Below are 8,268 nucleotides of genomic sequence, written 5' to 3'. Positions count from 1 at the left end.
ACATACACATGAGGGGGATATTATGTAGTCTTTAGAAATGATATTTCTGGAAAAAATTAGGAACATGGGGAAAAATAAAATAAAATGATATATTTAGTATGGTGTCAACTTTATAAGAAATATACAAGGAAGAAAAAAACAGCATAATGTTAACAGTTTCCCCCCATCTTGTGGCAGGATTGTGAGTGATTTTGTTATTTTTTTTTATTATGGCATCATATAAGTTTTCTGCATTAGCTTTATAACCAAGGAGAAAAAACCTAACATTATTTAAAAATAGATATATAGATATTTTCCTGGAATATACATTCCAGGGAAGGTCTGGCTGGGAGGAGAGCAGCATAACCCCTCTGGATGCAGCTCAGAATGTGGCTGGGTAGCTACTTGCGTCAGAATTACCCATGATGCTCATTTAAAAATGCAGAATTTTAGGCCCCACCCCAGACCTACTAAATCAGGATCCCTGGGCCCAGGGCCCAGGAATTTGCATTCTTACAGGCTCTGCACCTTTGAGTTTGAATTCCCCCTGCCTTAGAGGCTGTGGACAACCCACTTGTCAGTAATCCAATGTGGTTTGTCACACTAGTCCTTTATGCCCTCTCAGCCTACACTGTGCTTTGAAAAATAAAGCCAAAAAAACAAAGAAGTTATTCTTTTTATAAAGTTGATTTTTGGTTGTACCTAAGATGGGAAGCTGCAAAACACAACATTCAAAAGGAAAGAAAAGTCATAATTGTATTTTATTTCTGATTCAGTAAGAGCAGAATGTGTTTCTCAATTTACGCTAGGCTAATAATTAAAATAAGTTAACATTCCCAGCCTCTACACCAGTTGAGGATTAAGAAAGGAGTTGCGGGAGGATGTTAGTCCACAATGAAATGTTTGCTCCATTAACAAGTGGGTATTCCATGTGCAGTTCGTTGAGAATAGTAATTATACTACTATTGTGATTACCTTTAACTCACAATCTTGAGGTTTCTTTTGTTGACTGGCGTAGGGGAGCAATATTGGAGGACAGTGGAAAGTTGTCTACTTAAAGGTGTGTCCTGGCTCGGGGCAGGGGTTGGCCAGGAAGGCCCTTCCAGCCCTGCGGCACTGAGACTTGTCGAGACCCAGGGCGGTTGTAGCATGCTTGGAGAGGGCCCAACAGCCGCCCAATCAGCCGTCTCATCAGTAGGTGAAATTCAGCACTGCAAAGAGGCAATCATTCAAGGTATTAGTCCACACTTGTTGCTTCCGGAGTTTGTCACAGCCTCCTAAGAGAAAAGATGAGCCATCCCGAGAATAAAGTATTTGTCTACATGTGGGAGCAATCAGAAAAAAGAACCAAGAACAGCAACTGTGACACTGCCTCTAACGTCCTGGAAGGGGTCCTCTGCCCTTTCTGTGCCTTCACATAGATGGCTTCAGGAAGCCGTCTTCGTGCCGCCCTGCACCTGACCCTCACTGCTTGGCGAGGAGGAGGGCAAAAGGAAGTAGGCTCCAGACGAGCCAAGTGCTTGGCACCTTTAAATAATGCCTTGTGTTTGTGCTTTGTCATGATCCCAGCACTCTGGCCGCAGCTGGATCTCCCAGTGGTGGGAAATGAGACCTGGGAGGGTAGGACTGTCGCCAGCTCCCCAGCACAGGGAGGCCCTGAGCAGTCAGCAACTGAGAGCCAGGCTCTGACGGCCACAGGGCAGGAGGTCAAGCCAGCACCTCCTCCCAGTGTGCCCTTCGTTCCTGCAGCACAGGGAGGGAGCAGAGGAAGGCAGCCGAAAGGGTTAGGACCCATCAAGGAGAAAAAAATGTAAAAGGAAGCCCTGTATCTTTCACACAACATGTAATTAACTCTCGGCAGAAGATGCCACGGATTCATAATGGGAGCCGACAGCGGGGGAGGAAGGCTCTGACAAGCATGAGATTTCTCATGGGTTTTTTTTGTAATTTAATTTTTTAAAGGAACATGAACAGTTGCAATTATAACGGTGGTCCTTCAGTGATGGTGTCTCCCCAGCAACAAGCCAGGTCATGCTGTATCCCACCCAAATCCAGGCAGGATGAGTGGGAAGGGCTTTTCTGCCTCACAGCTCTCTCCTGGCCCTCATGGCAGCCATTTCTTGTCCTAGGGTGGGCCTGTCAGTAGCCCCTGCTCTGTCAGCCTGCCCCAGTGTGTGAGCCGGCCCCAGAACCCACTCCTCTCCATGACAGCAGTCCTTGGATCACCCGGATCTCCAGCCAGGGGCTCCCAGGGTCACTCGTCTAGCAAAGCCCAGGCCTCCTCCTGAATGCCCTGCCTGTAGGGTGGCTGCACGCTGTGAGGAAGGGAGACGCAGCTGGAGAGGAAAGGTGGGGAGCCCCGGGGCGGGGTGGCTGCAGGTGGGCAGTGCCTGGATGTCTGCCAGAACAAGCGGGCCAACCCTCTCCCAGGCACAAAGGGCTCTCTGTGAGGGACACACCCAGCACCATGTGCAATCCCGTTTCTCAACACAAAAGAGGCTCATTCCCAGACCAGCCTGGGTGTGGCCTGTAGGCTGAACCCTGCTTGGGCAGGGCCCCCGTGACTCCTGGTGACCCATCTGGGTGACTTCAGTCCTCATTACAATCTGTTCTGCACATAAAGATGGAGAGAGGCCCGGGTAGGCAGCTTAACTTGACAGGACATGGGCAGCTGCCTCCTGTTCTGGGAAAGAGCCCTCCTAGGTCCACCACACACACACAGTATAAACCAACTCGTAATTTAACACTGGATTAAGCTATTAATTAATAGAAGCAATAGTGTTAACACACTCTGTCTCACATGCACTCACATGGGCGCACATACACACTCAAAGTCCAAATGAGGGAAGATCCCCAACTATACTTGGACTAGTCAACTCTGCTGTGCAAAACGCTCCCCCACAAACCACTGCCACAGAGAAATTAGACTAGGCCCCAAAGAAATCAGGCTGGGAAGTATGTAACAAGAACCGCCATACTGACCACAGACATAGCTGTCATTTCTCTTCAAAACTCGGAAGTTCTCCCCGCCATGAAGTGCCTCCTCCGTGTGCATGAAAAAAATACAATAAAATAAAGAGGAAGAAACCTTTAGTTAGGCAAAATAGCATGGAAGGTATCTTGAAATGGTCCATGCTGATGTGTCTTTTGGTGGATCCTGAGGTTCATCTGGGGGCACCGCACCATGCCGTGCCGTGGAAAGGGACTGGTCAGGGAGTTACTTAAACCCTCCCTGGGGCTCATGCGCTTTGTTTTAAAATGAGAGTTGGAGTAGGGTGTCTAACATCTCTTCAGCAATCAGGCCAGGCCTGAAAGCCACAAGGCTGCAAGTCCGTCTACCAGAACATGCTGCCCACACAGCTCCTGAGGCCCTGTTGCCTCAGGTGGGCTCTGCAGCCATCTGCAGGGGAAATGGCAGGTCTGGTCCCTCCCTGACCACAGCTAGGGTGGGTGGCAATGGATGAAAAGTATACAGTCTTGCTTTCTTTGTCCTGTGTGTCCTGTGCTGTGAACTCTGAAGAAGACACTCCTTTACTGAACAGATATTTCATGGGCACCATTTAGTACCAGTAAATGAAACAGACAAAATTTCCTGTTCTCAAGGAGCTTACATTTGACACAAAAGCACAGGGGCGTCCCCTCTGTATTCATTTCCCAGGGTGGCTGTAACAAAGTACCACAAACTGGGTGGGTTAAACAGCAGAAATGTGTTTTCTCACAGTTCTAGAGGCTGGATATCCAAGATCAAGATCTGGGCAGGGTTGGTTCCTTTGGAGAGGCTGTGAGGGCTGGGAGGGAGAATCTGTTCCGTTCTCTCTCCTGGCTTCTGGTGGTTGCTGGCGATCTTTAGCGTTCCTCGGCTTGCAGATGCATCACTGCAGTCTCTGCCTTCATCTGTGCATGGTGTTCTCCCTGTGTGTGTGTCTGTGTCCAAATTTCCACTTTTTATAAGGACACTTAATCATCTTGGACTAGAGCCCACCCTAACCCTCGTTAACTTGATTATCTCTGAAAAGACTCTATCTCCAAAAGAGGTCACATTCTGAGGTACACGGTGGCGGGGGCGGGGGCAGGAGGGTAGGACTCCAGCATGCCTTTTCTTGGGGGGTGGACACAACTCAACCCATAACACTCTCTATAGAGAAGGGTAGGAAAGTCACTTGCTCTTGAGGAACCTGAAGTCTTCTGCTTCCTCAGGATCTCACATGAATGCATCAGATTGGTGCAACCTGGGTCATGTACCTGTTTACCACTGCAGGGGAGGCTGGGAAATCGAGTTCTGGCTCATCCCTTGGGGAGGCATGGACTTCAAACGTAAGATTTTATCCAAACACAGGCAGAGCCTTCAAGGGATTCATGAGAAGGTGGCCATGAAGCACCACAGAAATCTACGATGTGGGTGCTTTCAGGGTTTCCCGAAGGGGACCCAAGGGCAGAGAAGGAGGACCACGGCTTCAATTTCTCACACTCCCCTTTAGTGCCTGGAATTGTGTGCTGCCCACTGTAGGGACCAAATGGTGGTGACCACAGAGGACACCTGGCAAATCTAGATGTTAGCCAACAAATAACATTTAGTAAGCCTTCGCTACGTGCCAGAAATTTTTCTAAGCTCCTTACATGCATTGCCTCATTTAATCCTCACAACAGCCTTATGAGACAGGGATGATTATTGGCCCCCTTTCACAGAGAGCAAACTGAGGCACAGAGAGGTTAAGGGATTCAACCCAGTAGGTGGGACAGCCGGGATTTGAACCCAGCAATTTCAGTCTGAGACGGAGAGCTTAACCACTGTGCTTCCTAATAGATGGAAGAAGACAATGAAAGATGAAGGAAAACCTCCCCAGCCAGTGTTGAGGGAAGGCAGGTGAGTGCTATTAAGCTGTTGCCCTGCTGTCAAGCTGGGAGCTGGAAGGAGTGGCCCCTGGGTGGCATGCACACTGTCTCACGCTCTCTGAGCCAAGGTAGGTGTGACGTTGGCATGAGGCACCCTGACAAAGTCCTCGGGAATCCTGGGCGGGAGGTGTGGGAAGAGGCGAGAGGGAAGAGAGAGGAGAGAACCTGCAGCTGGGGCACTGCAGGGCCAGCCCCAGAGGCTCTGCCTGGTGCAGCTGAGGAGGGCCTGCGTCAGAGGACTCAGCCGGGCTGGGTGAGGGCTGGCTCCCCAGGGAGGGCCCCAAGCTGGGCCCTTGCCAAGCTGCTGCCTGGAGAAGGCCAGCATGTTCCCTAGGGTTCTTCCCCAGTGACCCAAATGAATGGTTGGGCCTCAGAGGGGCCAGGTGGCAGCCAGGGCAGACCCTGCATGCTGAGGTGTATTTGGATGTGGCTCAGGTCCCAGCCGCATGCCTGGAGACAGAGACCTGGGACCTTTGTGCCTGCCCTGGAGGAACCTTGGCCACTCTGGACTCCTGTGACCCTGGACGTTGGAACATTGCTATTTCTGTTACCTTGGGGGAGAAAAGGTGGGAAAGGAGCAGAGGAGACAAAAATAGAAGAGACACATTCTCACAGCCCCAGGCATACCCAACTAGAGATCCCCAGTGGCCCTGGCCTGTAGGATTGGGCTTTGGGCCTCACATACTCCAAGTCCAGAGCCTAATTTCAGGGGTCTACAAACACCAGGGATGCTTGTCATTCACCAGTGAGCCCCCTCTCCGGAAAGCTGGGAGCTGCCTAGCAGCTTCCCTTTCCATAAGGGCAACAGGGTGCATGGTGGTGGCTAGGCTTTCCTTAAAGAGAACAGAAGAGAAGGTAAAGCGTATTTTCCTTCAACAGCACCAACAATTAGGTAAGAATAGGGGGGTTTCCTACATACAGCAGGACATTTCCAAAGTACAATAGGGTAACAAAAATAAGAGTAAAGGAAAAGAAATTTTCTGCTGGAGGCTTCTATTACAATAGGTACCTATGAAATATATAGTTAATAAAAAGTTTAGTTTCAGAAATGTTTGCAAACATCAGTAGTGTTCCAGAGTTTTAAAACCAGATTAAAATCCACAATAACATGAAAAATACTAATACCTTGCATGTATCCTAATGTCCAAGTGTCTGCCCACAGAGAAGAAGCAGAGAAGAAGGACTTTCTTAGAATTCAAAGAGTGAGGGCCGGCTCCGTGGCCAAGTGGTTAAGTTCTCGCGCTCCACTGTGGCGGCCCAGGGTTCGGATCCTGGGCGTGGACATGGCACTGCTCGTCAGGCCACGTTGAGGCGGCGTCCCACATCCCACAACTAGAACGACCTGCAACTAAGATATACAACTGTGTACAGCGGGGGTTTGGGGAGATAAAGCAGGAAACAACAACAACAAAAAGATTGGCAACAGTTGTTAGCCCAGGTGCCAATCTTTAAAAAAAAAAAAAGAATTTAAAGAGTGAGATGGGCCAGGGTTACCAGATCAAATACAAGATGGCCTGTTAAATTAGAATTCCGGATAAAAGAACGAATATTTTGTTAGTATAAAAGTATGTTCCAAATAATCCATGGGACATACCTGTGCTAAAAAGATTATTCATCGTTTATCTGTTAAAATTCAGCTGGCCATTGTGTGTTTTTATTTGCTCGATCTGGCAACCTTGGGTGGGCCTCGCAGCCACCCCGGAGAAGGCAGATGTGCAATTTCTGGAAGAAGCTGGCAGGCGTATGCCAAATGACAAGGACTCTAGGGAGGCCAGGCCTCTGACTCCAGGGTTGCCACAGTGGGGCCCTGGGAAAAGGCCTTGGGCCTCCTCTCAGAGCTCTGACTCCCTGGAGGGAACAGGCGAGTCCAACAGCTGCAGAAGCCTTGAAAACAACTCAGGCTTTTCCTGGCATCGCCAGTGCAGGAGAAGACAGGCTCAGGGTTACAACATCTACAAGTGCACCAGGGCCCAGACCGCACTCAGGCCTGTCTCCCACGGGCTCCAGGGGTCGCCCTGACCTCTGGGGCTATGGTAACACTGCACCACGCCTCAGCTGACCCTGTAAACTCCCCAGCCTGCACTGACTTCCCCTTCAGGCCTGGCTGTGTCAGCCCTGCCCACACTGAATTCCCCCACATTCTCTGGGGCTGAGGTCATTAAACATCCCTGGGCCTTTCCTGCAAGGCTGAAGTGTCAATCCAGAGGCATTAGTTGGGTGACTGGTTACGTTGCCCAAAGGTAGCCTGGGAAGGGGAAGTGTGGGCACCTGCTACCCAGGGGCCCTGGGGAGATCACTGGGAGAAAGTCCATCGGTCTTGCCCCAGAAGGTGAGTGGAGCCTGCCTGCCTGAGGGCTCCGGGCCAGCTGCACACCCACCAGCCTTGAAGGCCCCTCGCTAGCTCTGAAGAGGGGCAGGCCCTTCCTCCCAGGGGGTGTGGGAGTTGCTTTTGTGTCCTTTCCCAGTGAACATGGAGGGGAAAGGGAGGGAGAAAAGGGGCAGGCCTGCCCTGGAAGGTTTCAACTTGAATGTTGAGCCAGAGCATTCACTGGAGTGCTGAGAAAGGAAGGAAGGACAGCTTATGAGCAGAGCATCTCTTTGATAATCTTGTGAGGAGCTTTTAGTCCCATTTTTATAGAAGGAAAAACAGGCCCAGAGAGGTTATGGAACTTTCCTCAGGTCACATAGTTAGTAAGTGGTGGAGTCAGAAAGCCCACCCAGACTACTCTGACTCCACAACTTGGGCCCATTATATTCCTCTTTGCTGCCCAGGAAAGTTCTGGTCTAGCTCAGGAGGAAATATCTACTGTCAACTGCGTTATTCTACTATTGTCAGCTTCCTGCTTCCCCCACTACCTCCAAGACTTGTCTTACGACTGTGGAATTTCCACTAGAAAATGATGCTGAAAGGAAACAGCCATCCTTCTTTGTGTCCATGCCAGCGACTCCATCTCCTGGGCTCTCAACCCTCCTCCCACAGAGCTGAGTGAGCGCTCGCGGCCAGGCTGTGGTGGCCTCAGCATGTTGGGAACTGTCCCCAGTCCCTGCTCTTGCACGTCTCATTTGGAAGTTCCTGACGTTCTGAAGACCAGTCTCATAAATCTGGCTTGTGTGGTTGGTTGAGTTCAGTGACGCTGTGGGATATCGGCTCCCATGATGTCCTCCCACTCCCCCAAGGGATACTAGGGGTTGTCCCTGCCTTCTTAGCCCCCCCTGTAGATCTCTCTACACAGAAGGGATCAAGCCTACCTTATCTTCCCCTTTTGGCTTTGGGCATTTCTCATGTTCTCTGACACTCCCGCCACCTTGGGTCACTGTTCTTCCCTCTCAACGCCTCATAGCAGTAAGATGACAGGAAACTTTCAGTTTTCTGAGTGTGGTGGTGAGATCGTGGAG

General features: G+C 50.3%; 1 long non-coding RNA gene across 1 annotated transcript; it reads right to left on the bottom strand.

The window, feature by feature from the left end:
• Positions 1–722: 722 nt before the first annotated feature.
• LOC123275760 (uncharacterized) lies at positions 723–6,604 on the bottom strand. The gene is made up of 4 exons (XR_006511826.2): positions 6,467–6,604; positions 5,998–6,220; positions 2,962–3,022; positions 723–1,190 (listed from the first exon to the last, which is right to left on the bottom strand). It is a non-coding gene; the product is annotated as an uncharacterized lncRNA (long non-coding RNA).
• Between the last annotated feature and the right edge of the window lie 1,664 nt (positions 6,605–8,268).

Source organism: Equus asinus, chromosome 12 (assembly GCF_041296235.1).
Source record: "Equus asinus isolate D_3611 breed Donkey chromosome 12, EquAss-T2T_v2, whole genome shotgun sequence".
Lineage (NCBI taxonomy): Eukaryota > Metazoa > Chordata > Mammalia > Perissodactyla > Equidae > Equus > Equus asinus.
The sequence above is the reverse complement of the archived record's forward strand: the minus strand, read 5'-3'. Positions and strand labels throughout refer to the sequence as shown.